The sequence below is a fragment of the Branchiostoma floridae genome, chromosome 6 (assembly GCF_000003815.2).
Source record: "Branchiostoma floridae strain S238N-H82 chromosome 6, Bfl_VNyyK, whole genome shotgun sequence".
NCBI lineage: Eukaryota > Metazoa > Chordata > Leptocardii > Amphioxiformes > Branchiostomatidae > Branchiostoma > Branchiostoma floridae.
In genome coordinates this window covers 24,787,435-24,802,917 of record NC_049984.1, presented here as the reverse complement: position 1 = coordinate 24,802,917, position 15,483 = coordinate 24,787,435, and the positions used below count along the sequence as shown (strand labels likewise).

The 15,483-nt window shown below is 42.0% G+C and overlaps 1 protein-coding gene across 1 annotated transcript in view; it reads left to right on the top strand.

Moving 5' to 3' along the window:
* The first annotated feature begins 1,695 nt into the window (after window positions 1-1,695).
* LOC118418394 (prokineticin receptor 2-like) overlaps window positions 1,696-15,483 on the top strand; it is a 57,345-nt gene continuing 43,557 nt past the window's right edge. The window contains exon 1 of the mRNA XM_035824272.1: window positions 1,696-1,853. The gene's annotated coding sequence lies outside the window, so the exon portion shown is untranslated. The remainder of the gene's footprint in view (window positions 1,854-15,483) is intronic.

Here is a 15,483-nt window from a genome sequence, read left to right as displayed (position 1 = left end):
TTGCCGGAAAATTATCTTCATGTGTTTTTTTTTGTCTGCGCCAGCCGACTCTAAATTTAAAAAAAAAAAAGAAGTTGATTGGGAAATTCATATTCTGCTTGGATGGTATCGGACTGAGATAGATTAGGATGAATTTAGACTACTAGTATACTACCGACCCAGCGTTGACCTTGGTTTGGAGGGAAGGGGGGGGGGGGGGCAAATCATGAGAAGGCCCTAAAGGTGCATTCTCACCGCATTTGCGTCAAGCTTGCGTCACTTTGGGGTTCGTTCACAGTGGCACTGTCGTGTTATTTTCGCCAATTTTCAAATAACTTTCGATATTGCGTAATTCATAAAAGTTTGACTTAAAAGACAACAAACACAAAAAAAAAATTATTTTCTTCTTTATCTCTGAAATTCGTTGAGTAATCTTTAGAACCCCGCAATGCTGCACTGGTGGCCCAAATAAGATTATGTAACTACATTTACCTATATGTCATGGAATGAATCTCCCGTCACTAATAGTCAACCATGGCCTCCCGACCTTCTCCGCACTATGGTTGGGACTTAATCGTTTATCAAGGTCATCTATGTCATCTAGGGAATAGGTCGGCACGAAGGTTACTTGCTGGTCTTTTAAGAGTCGTCTACGCAAGCCGACTCTAAATTTTGAAGGAAAAAAATCAAAGTTGATCAGGAAATTCATATTCTGCTTGGATGGTATTGAACTGAGATACTAATGTAGATTATGATGAATGCAGACTACTTCTGAACCAGCGCTGGCACTTGGGTCAAGCTTGCGTCACTGCGGAGTTCGTTCACTGCGTCACTGTTTTGTTATTTTCTCCGAATTCTTTTTTTATAATTTACATATGGCGTAATCCGTATGACTTAGAAGGCGACAGAATACACAAAAAGGAAGAGAATTCGTTCTCTATCACTGCAATTCGTTGAGTATCTTTCAAGTGCAGTGAAAGTGCAACTTAAATGTGTGGAAGAGCTGTCTTGCCTCACACCTTGCTTCATTCCAGCTGCGTCCGTTGGTACCACTATCTGGAAAACGAACGTATAACGGATGACTGCATGACCAATGCGTTAAGCTCTGTGCGTTTCAGAACGTTTATCACCCGTATACTTCATAGACCAGAGCAAATCTACACAAAAGAATGCCATTTGTTATCTAACCCTCGGTTAACTAAGTCGCTCATAACCTTTCCGAAACGAGTAGACGAGTACATGTTAAACAGGTTTCGTTTTCCAACGGTCTTTTTTACTTAGCTGTCAATCACCCAGAAAACGACCAATAGCAAAGCGGAGCAAATCTCCTATAGAATACGGCGTGTTATCTAGCCTTCTGTTTATCAATTCGCTCATCCGTTCCCTTTCCGAGTATACGACAAACAGGTATTGTTTTTCTCTGGTCTTTCCATGCAGTTTCTGTCAATCACTCAGAACCGACCAATCGCAAAGCTTAGCAAATCTGCAATGGAATACCACGTGTTATCTGACCGTCGGTTCATCAAGCAGTCCATTCACTCTCCGAGTACATGTTAAAGAGGTTTCGGTTTTCCTCTCGTCGTTTTAGTTTGCTGTCAATCACTCAGAAACCGACCAATCACAAAGCAGAGCAAATCTATCCATCAAATCGCTCTTTCGAATTCCCTCCTCGAGTTTTAAACAGGTTTCGTTTTTCCTCCTGTCGTTTCAGTTTGCTGTCAATCACCCAGTAAGCGACCAATCGCAAAGCGTGTGTGTGCTGACGTCATTAGAGCATATTTTCGCTCAGCGCTGGTGAATATCTAGGAGGAACAGTTTGTGTTGAGCCACAGTCAGCTATAGCCACGGTTGTGACATATCTCCTGTGAGATTCGGTAAGTCATTTTCAAATATTCCATTAGCAGCAAGGTGTTTCTTTATGTGTAGAAAAAGACATTGTCTTTCCGTACATTGTTTGAACGCATGTTTATTTTAGCAAGTCACAGATCGCCTATAGCTACCACTTCATATTGGCAGCAATTTTGATTATCTTCGTGATACGGAGTTTTTTTGAACCACTTGTTGTTAGCTAGTTTGTACCGGTTTTTGTTTTTGAAAGGTTAGCTTGCTGGCGAAAATTTGATCGGAACGTTGTTTTGAGAAGACGCGGTAGCAAGAACATATTTGTCTTTTTTCGTCTCTGTTCCCTTGATATAAGGCGGCTAGGGGCGGCTTTATCGTTTGATATTTGTATTTGGGTTATAGATATTTACCATTCCGGTAGACTGCGTTTCGTTTTTCGAAACTATTCTCTTCTCTGAGAAGGTAACAAGAACATATTTGTCATTTTTTTCGCCAGTGTTCCCTTGACATAAGGCGGCTAGGGGCAGCTTTGTCGATTGATATTTGCATTTGGGTTATAGATATTTACCATTCCGGTAGACTGCGTTTCGTTTTTCGAAACTATTCTCTTCTCTGAGAAGGTAACAAGAACATATTTGTCATTTTTTTCGCCAGTGTTCCCTTGACATAAGGCGGCTAGGGCCAGCTTTGTCGATTGATATTTGCATTTGGGTTATAGATATTTACCATCCGGTAGACTGCGTTTCGTTTTTCGAAACTATTCTCTTCTCTGAGAGGAGGCATGTCAAAAAGCCCCAGATTCGATTAGAGATGTCTTTCAGCTATTCATATAGAAGACTTTTATGATTTTCCACTATCATAAATTACGTCAATGAAGGTTAGACATCCAGGTAATAAGATTTTGACTTAATAGACTGGTTTATCTATTCGTCTCACAAATATACAGAGATGACACGCAATAAAAGCAGTCTTGCAGTCGAGGAGACTGAATTGTGCAGCCGTACAATTACAGCAGCGCTTTTTAAGCAAGCACGAATTATAACTAAATTACGAATTAGAAATACAAAGTACGGTTACTACTAGATACATTGTACATATGCATCATATACAAACTATGGCTGATCGGATTTTATTACAGCGTATTCAGCTCCTTTGCAAATCAATTCATAGTCAGGGTTTTCTTTCTACCGGATATCTTAAGTGTTACTCACGGAAAATAGAGCGGATGCTATCTGAAACGTTTGGCCGTTTTAGAAATCATATCCAGCTGCGTTTTAACATTTCATGAATCACTCTGTCATTCAAAACGTTTAAGAAAAATTGTGGCAAAAATCCCATTACCAAATTTGGTCATCACCAGGCATACCTACGACTTAAAAGAAAACATATCATTGTAAATTTGCTCACGAAAACGTTACAAAAATGTCGGGAACTAACGTTACATAGACGCTGCAAAAAGTATAACTGAATGAAGGGCAACGTTTCAAAAATGTCGGGAACGACATAGACGCTGAAAAATCATTACTGACTGAATGAAGACCATTATTGCACAGTTTTACACAACCGAGCTAAGTGCATGTCACAACAAAGGCAAATGGAAAAGCATCGTAGGTCTAGTCTAGTACGAAAGTTCGACTTCTTCTCGCTTCTTGGTAATGGTGAAAATGTAAGGTTGTATGTGGTTACTTTATATATTTCACTCTATAATCTTCAAAAAGTCGGATCGATCAAAGGCCAATCGTTCAACATCGATAATGGAATTTCACTGTCGTTTTTCAAAAATTGCTCCAATTTTCTTACGGTGGTTCGATTCCGCTTCAATTGGCGTGTATTAACATGCAGTTAGCTTGATATGTATTCCTCCAGGAAGAGGTTTTGGTGGGGGATAGTAGTGGCCGGGACTACATATTTAGGCAGCCCTAAAAAATGGTGCGATGATGTTATATAACATTTCTCCCTAAAATACTTCCTTGCAATGCTGTATGGTTGCTTTAAGTTACCATGTAAATTTTGAAAGTCAATTTTTTGCAGGTACAAAATACTTCATAGCGCAGATTTAATACTCACAGAGCACACATGTCAAGTACTCGTGTGAAAAGCTAGTTCACCTTTATTCGCGGGGTAACCTAAATACGTTGTTTTAGAGGCAACGTATTTAGAGGTATGAAGTCGACGGACGGAGGTTTAAAGCTGCAATATTTTGGAAATATTCATTTCATTTATTCATTTATTTGTTCAGCTGTTAACAACAGCCAGGGTTGCCCAACTAGCCATAGGCTATTATCAAGGGCTAACTCTGTACATGTTCGCACATGTTCGCACACGACGGGTTATACCGCCCCTTACGGGGTGACACACCCGTCCGGGTGAATGATGTAGATCACCATGAGGCTGATACGAGACAGAGGTTCGCCAGGCCTCCATCCGGGTGATTTTGAAGTGAATCACCAACTCCCGACAGAAGGATTTGCACCAACGCACACTGCACCATTGCACATGTGGGGGTTCTTTAACGTGCATGGGGTATGGCTCTCCCCATACACGGGACATCCATTTAACGTCCTATCCGAGGGACGAGGACATGGAAATATTCCCATGGGAAACCAACGTCCGTCGACTTCTTATCAATATATGCCCAGTGTTTTTAAAAACAACGGATTTAGGGTAGCTCACGGATAAAGGTTATAGATTAAAATATGCGCCCTTGAGCTTGTTGCTAGATTACACGTCTTTAGACTTGAACTTTGCCACATCACGTTTTCAGCCGTTAATGGATGAAATGGCTACATGTAGTTCGTGGGGGTAAAATTGGCTGTGTTGCTATGGACAGACTTTGTGTTTTTTTCCAAACGCTGTCAATTCCGTTTAGCCAAGGGCAAAACCCGCCTTACGTGCAAATACGTGCTTTCTACGTGCCAAAACATGTGGGCAATCTTTTGGGATCCGTAAGTGGTAAGTGCCACCTCCGTACGAATTCGTAAGGAATCCGACGGATTTGGAACACGCAGAGACGCCGTAAACCTTAACGTGCAGGCAAAACTTTGTGTGCCATCGGGCTGCGGATTCGCCCCCCGTACGTGCCAGTACGGACGACGCGCCAGCCCTGTAAAGCCTGAACGTTTTTAGAAATACGTGGCGGACGTGGCCTCCCAAAACAACGTACGGACAAATTGCACTTACGGCTGGTTGTTCCCTTAGCTTAGAGATAGATAAATGGAATCTTTATTGACACGACAAAAGTACAGCGACTTCTTAAGTCTATAACAACTACTTGCAGTACAAGTAAACAGACAGGTATGAATAAATCAAGATATTGGTTCTACAGTATAAACGTTTGTGGATATATTTGCCTACTTGTACACAGTGAGGGTTATTGTCTCACAGAATGTAGTTGAATTTATCTATAGAACATAGAGTAGCAAATTCTTTAGAGCAAGCGGAAAGTAATGTGAACAGCTTTATGCGCTTAACATTATATTGTGAACAACATAACAAAATGACGTTCGTCTTCTATCTCATTTGGGCAGAATGAACAAATCCTCTGGTTAAAGGAATCTTAGCATATCTTCCGGTTTCTACAATTAGTTAGTGACTACAGATGCTTATCTTTGTAATTGCTCTACCAATAAATGTACAAATAGCGGCTATCTTGGCTACGAGTAGTTTGCAATAGTATATTCATTTAAACGCTGCCTATTCCACCGTTAGAGATAGATAAATTTACATAAAACGGGTATCTGGACAACGAGTAGTTGACAATTGTTTATTGCGGCACCTTTGTGGATCTATGGCCAATTTTCCCTTGCGGTCACACTGACGTGGGCGCATTTGTCTTACAAGCCCAGAGGAACAAGTTATCGAAAATCGCAACTCAATCGAAACCTATGAAAAATGATTAAAATGCATCAAAAAGAAATTTCAATGATAAAAGGATGTTAACTAAATGATACTGATCATAGTACATAGGTAATATGATTTGAAACAGGCGTATTGCCTTAAAATACTACAGCTATAGAAATGACCAAAAACAACGGACACGAACCATATCGTTACCAGATTTCTACTATGTGTTTTGTACCATGTATGTGTATTGATATGTCTTTATAGAGGTATTAGAACAAACAAACCTTGAAAATGAGATTTTGATTTTTTCCAGAATGAATTGCGCCTTTTGCCATCTATTTCGCTTCTACTTACTATCCATTGGTGCCTATTGACTCCAATTTTGGCGTCTAGTTCGTGACCATTCACGGCATTTTGCCACTTGCCTTTTTATTGTCTTGACTTTATTGACGATGAGACAAGTCATTACATGGGTCTGCCTAAGCAGCTATGGGCTGGTACACAACATTACAATATAATACAATAAAAATAATCAATAACTATAAAAACTATCGGAGAGTGGTAGAGTCGGTGACGTGTTTTGAACTGTTCCAGGCTGTTCCAGGGCCTGGAGGTGTAGGGAATGAAGCTGTTTTTGTAAATGGTGGTTCTGCATCGAGGGATGTGGAGGTGTGAAGAATTTCGTAGGCTTGGGCTTAGAATTGACCTTATTGAACGTTCAAATTTGCGATTTCGCGGCGAATTGGCGCTCGTTGACGCCGATTTCCAGTGCATTGACGCCTGTTCGTGACCAGTTGGCGAATGGCGTTTACCGCAACAATCGTCAGGCTCATTGAGGTATCAGTGCCGTCAGGGGATTTGGCCCCGGCCGGGCTTCTAAGCCACAAATTTGTCCCAGTAGACTGCAGGATGCTGCGGGGGTACCTCTCGGTATTCTTACAGTTAGGTCATGGCGTGTATTTGTCGCCGGGTTGATTATAACTGAAATTAAAAGAACTCCGGGGCCCGTCCCACGGGGCCACATAGGGGTAACACTGAAAGTGCCCGAAACAGCCCCCTTTCCAATTGTGCTCTAAGCATTAGACACGTTTGCCTGTTCGCACTTCATGAATCCGACAGAGATGGGGTTTGATGATTTACTCGAGGGAAAACGTTATGGAGTGTCGGAACGTGATCGGACTAATGTCGGTCTCACAACGATCAATCTCCGTCGCTGCTAATAGTTTCCCTTTAGTAAACGGTCGTTGCCTTCTTACGTGCATTAGCATGTACTGCACGCTTCGTCACTCTAAATGACGTATTGGTGGATTGGTGGACGTACGTACATACCAACTGATACGTATCTAATACCAGCTCAAAAAAGGACATGAAACGGCCATGACTTCAAGTACCAGAGTTAGTAACCTAGGATTGATGTGTTCAAAATTTCGTATTTTCCCAGAACCATCGTAGAGTGGAATTTGTTATCACCAAACACAGTAGGGGCATCTTCTCTGGATAGTTTCAAAGAGCGCTTGCAGATAGATGTGCAAAAGTTGTGACAGGTCCTTCGGTGTAATATAACCAGCTGCTGCCGCGCCGCGTGGCTGTGAAGCCAGTGTGTTACGCCGGTTATACCGGCTATATAGATACAGATACAGATAAGTGTAGCACACTGTGTCAACAACATGATGTTTCTCGGAGTAGTTGGTTAGGGGTCAAGGTTTAGGCTTTTTGAGTCGGGCTCGAACTTGGGGTGGTCACAAGTACAGGCAATTCAAATACATGTTCGGTTCAGGTCTAGGTTCGGACCAGTTGCGGGCTGCAGTTCAATGGACCTCCGCAGAGCGCTATTTCAAAGAAGCGTCAGACGCCAATATGCAGACAGCTTGTTTTTTTATGTGGACGTTGTACTCGTGAACTAAAACATATTCGTTTTTCATATTTATCTACTGCACCCTATCTTAATTTTTACCACGTCGAAGCCAGTCACCCTGTCGCCCTTAACTACAGAAATCTCCATAGGCTAAAATAGTGTTCTGCTACCTTAAGAAAGATCCCTACGGGCGCAACAACCGTACCGCCCGAACATGTTGCAACCGAGCGCAACGGCCCCGGTATATGCGCGCTCTTTCGATGAATCTAGGCTTCGTCAATCTAGGAAGACACCTTCCGTGTCCGAGGAAATACATCTTTGTTTCAACAGCATTACTTAGCGCACGTTCTGGCACGATTTCTTTGGCGTAAATAATCAATCTATCTGTGTTATATCGGATCAAGAGAAGTCTAGTCTGACTGTGTAGTTGGATTTATCGTAGCCTCCGTTGCAGTCTTCGAACGGGGCTTTTTTTGGGGGTGGGGGGTGGGTTTTAAACGTTGGCTAGGTTCTGTTATGCCGGGAAAAGGGAATTTGCCGAGGAAGGGGGTTTGCCGAGGAAGGGAATTGTGCCGTGGAATGTAGTTTCTCCCCGTTTCGAGAACCTAGCCACCCCCTCCCCCAAATAAAAACCAGCCCCGTTCGAAGACTCCAACGGAGGCTACGATAAATCCAACAACACAGTCAGCTCAGACTAGCTACTTCTCTCCATCCGATCCAACACAGATAGATTTGTTATATACGTCAGGGAAATCATGTCAGAACGTGCGCTAAGTAATGCTGTTCAAACAAAGATGTATATCGTCGGACGCGGAAGGTGTCGTCCTAGATTGACGAAACCAGGCGTAATGGTTGTTCCGTATGCGCGCGCCTCGCCTTACGGTATATAATCACGGCGAAACTAATAAATGTGACACAGATTTTGGTGTGTACTAAAAAATGGGCTCGGTGGGACTTTTCTTAGCTTAACGGCACAACCCGCCGCACGTGCAAATGCGAGCTGTCTTCGTGAAAAAAAAACGTCGGCAATCTTTGGGGATGCCTAAGAGGTAAGTACCGCCTCGTACCGAAATCGTACGGAAGACAACGGATTTGGGAGCATGCACTCACGCCGTAGCACGTTAAGCGCATTTAGAACTTTGTCTGCACTCAGCCTGCGAATTCCCCCCCCCCCCCTCCCCCCCGGCCCCCGTACGAGCCACTACGGGCGACGCAAGTGCCCCGTATAGCGAGTAGATTGAGCAAGGAAACCGTATGTACGAATCAGAGCACGTGTAAGTACAGCCTGCGTACGGTGACCTGGCAATCGCACAGAAATAAGTACAACTCTCTTACCACTTGCTCAACGAATGCCGATGCACGCAATCGTTCTTCCGAAGAGAAGTGGACTTATATTGATACCCAAAGTTGGAAGGGATCTTCAACCAAACTTGGAAGGGATTGATCATTTTTCAGAATTCCGCCAGACACTCTAAGACCGTCGGAATTAGATCTAAATTCCGTACACATAGCCCATCAAGATTCTCTGAGTTGCACGGTCCTTTGTACTTGTTTCCGCCATGCAAGTGAACCACTGAATTTAAAAAAAAGTATACAGTGGCCACGTGATATGCTACCCACATGTTGTATGGGCTGAGACTGGGAGGAAATAGAAGGAGGGGTCCCACAGGGCACGATAATAGGACCCACTCTCCTTTCCTCACGCACTCCTTTCCTCAATTACTAGTACGCCATTTGATAGTCAAACAATCACTCCCGAGCATCATATTCTGATAATTTGATTATCTGTTCCTACATAAACCCATGCACCAAGAAGAGCGAAGGTATTTATAACACCATCAGTTTAGCATAAATTCTTTTAACTCCGTTCTTTTATTCATAGAATCGCGCTTTCCTTCATAGTACCATATCTATTCTGCACCACCTGTCGACTTATTGGAAGCAGTGTCAATGGCACTGAGCAAGTTAATTTTCTAGCTACGAGATAAGAGGACCAAGACACTCTAAGACTTTGTGTCTTAGAGGATTAAAAAAACACAAAGACACCATGCCATAAACGTGAACAAGCAGCTACTGATTTCTATATACATGGAAAAAAGAATCAGGTCTTCAGAAAATAGAACGTGCGGTGCAATCAAACATAACAAAACAGTTTGAGTTTTTCTACGGGAAACAGTATCATACATTTACAAAATAACACTAGCGGTTCCATCAAACTAAACAAACATTGAATCTCTTTTCGAGGAAACTGTATCATATTTTCAGAAAATAACCCGAGCGGTATAACTAAAGGAAACGTTTTGAGCCTCTTTACGGAAAAACAGTATCATATCTTCAGAAAAATAAGAAGGGCGCACCATCAAACTAAACAAAAATTAAATCTCTTTTTGAGGAAACTGTATCATATTTTCAGAAAATAACACGAGCGGTATAACTAAAGGAAACGTTTTAAGCCTCTTTACGGAAAAACAGTATCATATCTTCAGAAAAATAAGAAGCGCGCACCATCAAACTAAACAAAATTTGAATCTCATTACGAGAAAACAGTATCATGTCTTCAGAAAGTAACACGGACAGTGTCATCAAACTAAAGAAGACATTTTGAATCTCTTTACGAGAAAACAGTATCATATCTTTTGAAAATGGCACAGGCGGTACCGTCAATCTAAAGATTCTGAAACATTTTGAATCTCTTTAAGAGGAAACAGTATCTTCAGAAAATAACAGTATGGTGCCATCAAACTGAAGAAAATGATTCTTTAAACATGGCCGACCATGGCCTCTCGACCTCAATTTGACTTCCCTAGACCTTGGTCGGGAGTAGGTTGCTCGGTTGGCTTAAGGCGACCCAGGCTTGTGATAAAGTAGTATTCTATACAATATGAATGTAACTTTTGATTGCTCGGTCACACTACGATGAAACTTCGCACAGTTTTAGCACTACTTGAAACACTTTGAATACTTGTGATTTTGTATTTCACATACCGGGTTTGGGGTTAGAAATACATATTTTGGTTAAAAAAAGTAATGCTTATTTCATGGGTCTACGCCCAGGTGGAAACAAGACCTTCAATCATGATATTCCCAAGGATGAAAGCCTACCTCATACTTATCATTTTTATCCAGGGGTATTTTGTTTGAAATTAGGATTACATTGCTTTTTTGGGGCCAAAAACATCAGAAATTACTATTTTTTCTTCAATTTTGGGTTGAAAATGCACCAAAGTTCAAAATATTGAATAATGACACAAAAGACCTTGGACAACTTTGATAAGAAAGGGATCATAAGTAAAACACGTGTACTACAAAGATCAATACTCTTATTTTGAGCTGGGCATGAAGCCGGCCGTAAATGTTATAAACTGATCAGCACAAGCACCCACCAAGGATAAATGGCCCTTGCGGTGCGTGTTTACATGAAAAAGTCGCAAATAACCACAGGTTCGAACGCGCGTTCTATTTAAATTACGTAATAGAACATAATCGAATATGGTTCGAATTCGGCTGGACAAGGATACAAGCGCCGGAACTCAACACAAATCGAGCGTACCTGGGCCGCCTTATCTCAACCGAGTGGTAGCCGCATGGTCGACGTGATCTTCATTTGGCCTGTGAGGATTGGAGTGGTTGGGCGTTGGTCCGAAAGCATTCGGGGCTCGGTTGGGAGCAAGTTGTGAAATGGTCGTCACGAAAGTTATGAGTGGCCAACCTTGGTCAGATAGCGGTCGGGGCTAATTCATAAAGTTGTGAGAAGGCCCTGAATGTGTGTCGGGAGCTTTAGAGAGGATGTTTGACACGAGCTGTCTCTCTTTTAAAAGGGTCAGGGATGACGGCAGACGCATTGAGATAATCCACGTCACTAATACCCCATTAGGGGTTGTCTCTACCTTCTACTTGTTTCCTTGGAGAGAAGGAATAGCTACAAATAATGCAATCATTAAATGTTTCGAAACTCTCCCTAACATACGTTCTTTGAATGATTTGGTCTTTTATTTTATTCCAGCTTTTTATGTAGAAGCTATCACAGTACATGTACTTTGGTTACGCGTTTTCCAGAACACTCTGTGTTTGCTAACGTGTGGTGTGAACTAGTACTGGGAGGAAAGTGAATGTGGGGTGCCACAGGGCACAATACTAGACCCACTCCACTCACCATTCCTCATGCACTCCTTTCTTAAATTTATGTAATAATTGAATAAACCACTACCATTAGTCGTTAGGTAGTTGTTGATGGCTTTCTACGACCGGCAACCTTCCCAATAGTCAAGAATTTGGTTAGGAGTAGTTTGGAAGTCTTCAGTTGCTCTGCGAGGGTGGGTGTAGGTCTAAAGCATTCGGGGCTCTGTTAGGAGCAAGCCATGGACTGGTTTTGAAATGGTCGTCACGAAGGATAGCAGTGACGTCCTAAAACTGATCTGGCGGCCGCCAACCTTGATTGGATAGTGTCATTCTCTTTGGTTAAGGTGGGGGAATCGGAGAAGGTCCTGGAAGTGTGACATAGGCTTTAGAGAGGCTGTTTGACTTGAGCTGCCTCTCTTTAAAAGGAATCAGAAATGACGGCAGACGCCTTGCGATAATCCACGTCACTGATACCCCATTAGCGTTTGTCTCTTCGACCGAAGAAAGAAATATTGTGTTTTCGAGTAAGGTTCCGAAAAAAAAGGGGTACGCACGCAGGGATTCTTTCTCTCTCTACAGATTTCGGCCAAAGTAACCCAACAAATACTGTTTAACAATTTAAAAATAACATACAATTAACAGGACACTGGTCTTCAGTGAGCTAAAACTGGATCGAGATCACTTCCTTTCACTTTCACTTCCTTCCTTTTTAACACCATATTCGAACTACACAGATATGAAGTGAAGGACAATTTTCGATTCTCCTTCTTGCAACAGAAATATGTAAAACACGCACGTTTAAAAAGATATTCTTTAACGTTTTCATCACAAAGACGTCAAATTGCTTGCCAGCGCTAGCGGCCGACCCAAAATGTTAGGCCTAGGGTCGGTAGGTTTACAATCGCCCGGGTTTCCGGGAACACAAAAACAAAACAAAAACATTCCCAGGCTTTAAGAAGAAAAAGACAGAAACAAGGGTTGTGAAAGGTGTGAAAGAGTGTTTTCGTCGATCTGACAGTCTTTTCCGTACATATTCTGCCAAAATTAGATCGAAGACGAACGTCACTTAGCTTTGTCATGGATTGTTTACGATATGATGACAAACGCACAGAGCTGTTCTCATATTACCTTCCGCTTGCTCTAAAGAATTTGCTACTCTCTGTTCGATAGATAAACTCAACTACATTTTGGAAGGCGATAATTTTTATACTGTAGAACCAATAGTGTAGATGGTAGACCCTATATGTTGACTTATTCATACCTATAGATATCCATATATATCTGTTTAGTTGCATTGTAGGTAGTTTATACATGCAGACCTTACGAAAGTCGCTGTACTTTTGTCGTGTTAATTAAGATTAATCATATTCGATGAATTCCCATCATCTGTGCGTATCTGTATAGACACAGCTTGTGTTAACCCTCATAATTGGTTCCGCTGCATTTGAACTTGACGGAGCTAAACCCTTGGCAATATGTATCGTTACATCCGGGGAGAACTTTCTTGGATCAATGACCCGAGTCACGTAGGCACCAACCATGGCTATTTATGTGAACCTGAAGGACGAGCGGAAAAAAGTGACATCCCAAGCAAAACTGCCAGAAGAACTGAACAAAGAGACTCTTCTTACACAACCAATGCTTAAAATAACTATTCAATACAGTAGTCGTGAATAAATTACCAACCACCCATGAAGGCAATTAAGGAAATTGGCAGCATAGCTCGCCTGTCTTTATGCAGCTGGCCCTGTCAATCATTTAACTGTGCAGACTATGTTTCATCCATTTATGACTACACAAATACATTTCTGGAAATACTAGCGTACGTAGTATTCACTCTCTTTTTTAAGATTTCAGTCAAAGTCACAAAACAAATACTGTTTAGCGATGTGAAACTGAAATAGAACAGAACACCAGTACAACACCACATTCTAGTTATACAGAAGTGTCAGGGCACAACTTTTTTAATCTTTAAATCAGTTCTTGCAACAGAAAATGAGGAAAACACGTCCGTTAAAAAAGCGTTATTTTAACGTGTTCATCACAAAGAAGTCGAAAAGTTGAAAATTGTATGTCCCTTTTCAGTGCCAGTGCGCACGGCCGATTAAAAAGAGGTCAATAGAATTTTTCGTAGAATTGGTCAGGTTTCCTGGAACACTAAAACATCCTAGGCCTCAGAGGGTATAAGAAGAAGACAGACACGTAGTTTGATCTGTGCAAGAGTGATTGGACACCCACTGACCACTACAACGTGATGAGATTCGGAAGCTCATAACCAACTTCAAACTGTACGTAACGAATCACCACAGTCACGTAGAAGCTCCAAGCGGCCATATCCAACACATCAACCCAGCAAAATATCACAGCTCATTCCCACTTTTGAAGTCGTGAAGTGTTGGAAGAAGCATTTCCAAGGAAATGTGCGTACCGAAAGGCTTTATCTATAGCACTCCCAGGACGCTGTATCGATTCTTTTAGTGGATCTTTCCTGCCTTTTAGGAGATCCAAGGCTGAATCTATCTAGTACTCTCCCGTTATTAGAACAGGATGTAAGTGGGAGGAATTGTGCATATGTATGAGGTGTCTTATAGCGTATGCAGAGACACCCATTCAGCATATTTTGCTTTAATAAAAAATCATGATACTTATCACTTATACTAGTCCCCAACCACTTCTTTAGGCCATGTTGATTCTATGAATGATATCCGCGCGCACATAAATTTTCGTCCGTTTCCAAGAAAAGTTTTCGATCATATCGTAAATCGTAGAAAACTGTCTTTTGTTCGGCATACCATACCAGTACCCTGTGTGTTTAGTCATTTGTTCAAACTTTCTGACTACTTATATTTCATAATGAATGTATCATGTTTTTGCGAAACCCTTTCTGAATTCGCACGCTGGCATCAGTTTTAGGGTCCCAAGAGGATGCCATCCATATAATCAATAGGCCTGAGTTCGTGTTTTTTTTCAAAATAAATTTGACAATTACAAGTAAAAAGTTATGACAGCATACATTGGCAAGACAAAAGGCAAACTCCTATCTTCAGTTGGCCACACGCCAAAATAGCATCCACGAAGGCACGTAAACATTATACATAATAACAAAAAGGGGCCCTTTGGACCAAATCCCTGTGATTCTAATTGACCTTTGTTGCTGCTTAGCGATAGGTCAATGTCGACGCCATATTGTCCCCAATGGCTGCAAAAGAGGAAAAAGAAGATTGTCTCCAATGGCTAAGCCATATGTCCAAACGATTGTTCGAGGTTCGGAACAAAATACGGAACTTATTGATCTGGCTGCCTCAATGGTCTTTCACGCTTCTTAACACGTCTGTGCCATCAGTGACTTTATTTCTTGGATACATTGAAAAGACAAGTGACCTTTCATTTGAAGGAAGGTGCCTTTCACATTGAAGCTACAGCAGAGAACGTAAGACGTCTTGTCTGGCTTTGTTCCGGGTGATTTATTCATCATCGGTCGACGTGATCAAATGTAGACATGTTCGCACATGTCTACACACGACGGGGTTATACCGCCCCTTACGGGGTGACATACCCTTTCGTAGGCTAATTACAAGACGGGGATGCGCCAGGTCTCCCGTCCGGGTGAATGATGTAATTCACCATGTGGCTGATACGAGACAGAGGTTCGCCAGGCCTCCATCCGGGTGATTTGAAGTGAATCACCAACTCCCGACAGAAGGATTTGCACCAACGCACACCGCACCATCGCACGTGTGGGGGTTCTTTAACGTGCATGGGGTATGGCTCTCCCCATACACGGGACCTCCATTTAACGTCCTATTCGAGGGACGACTCATTTTTCACTTGAGTAAAGTGAGGAA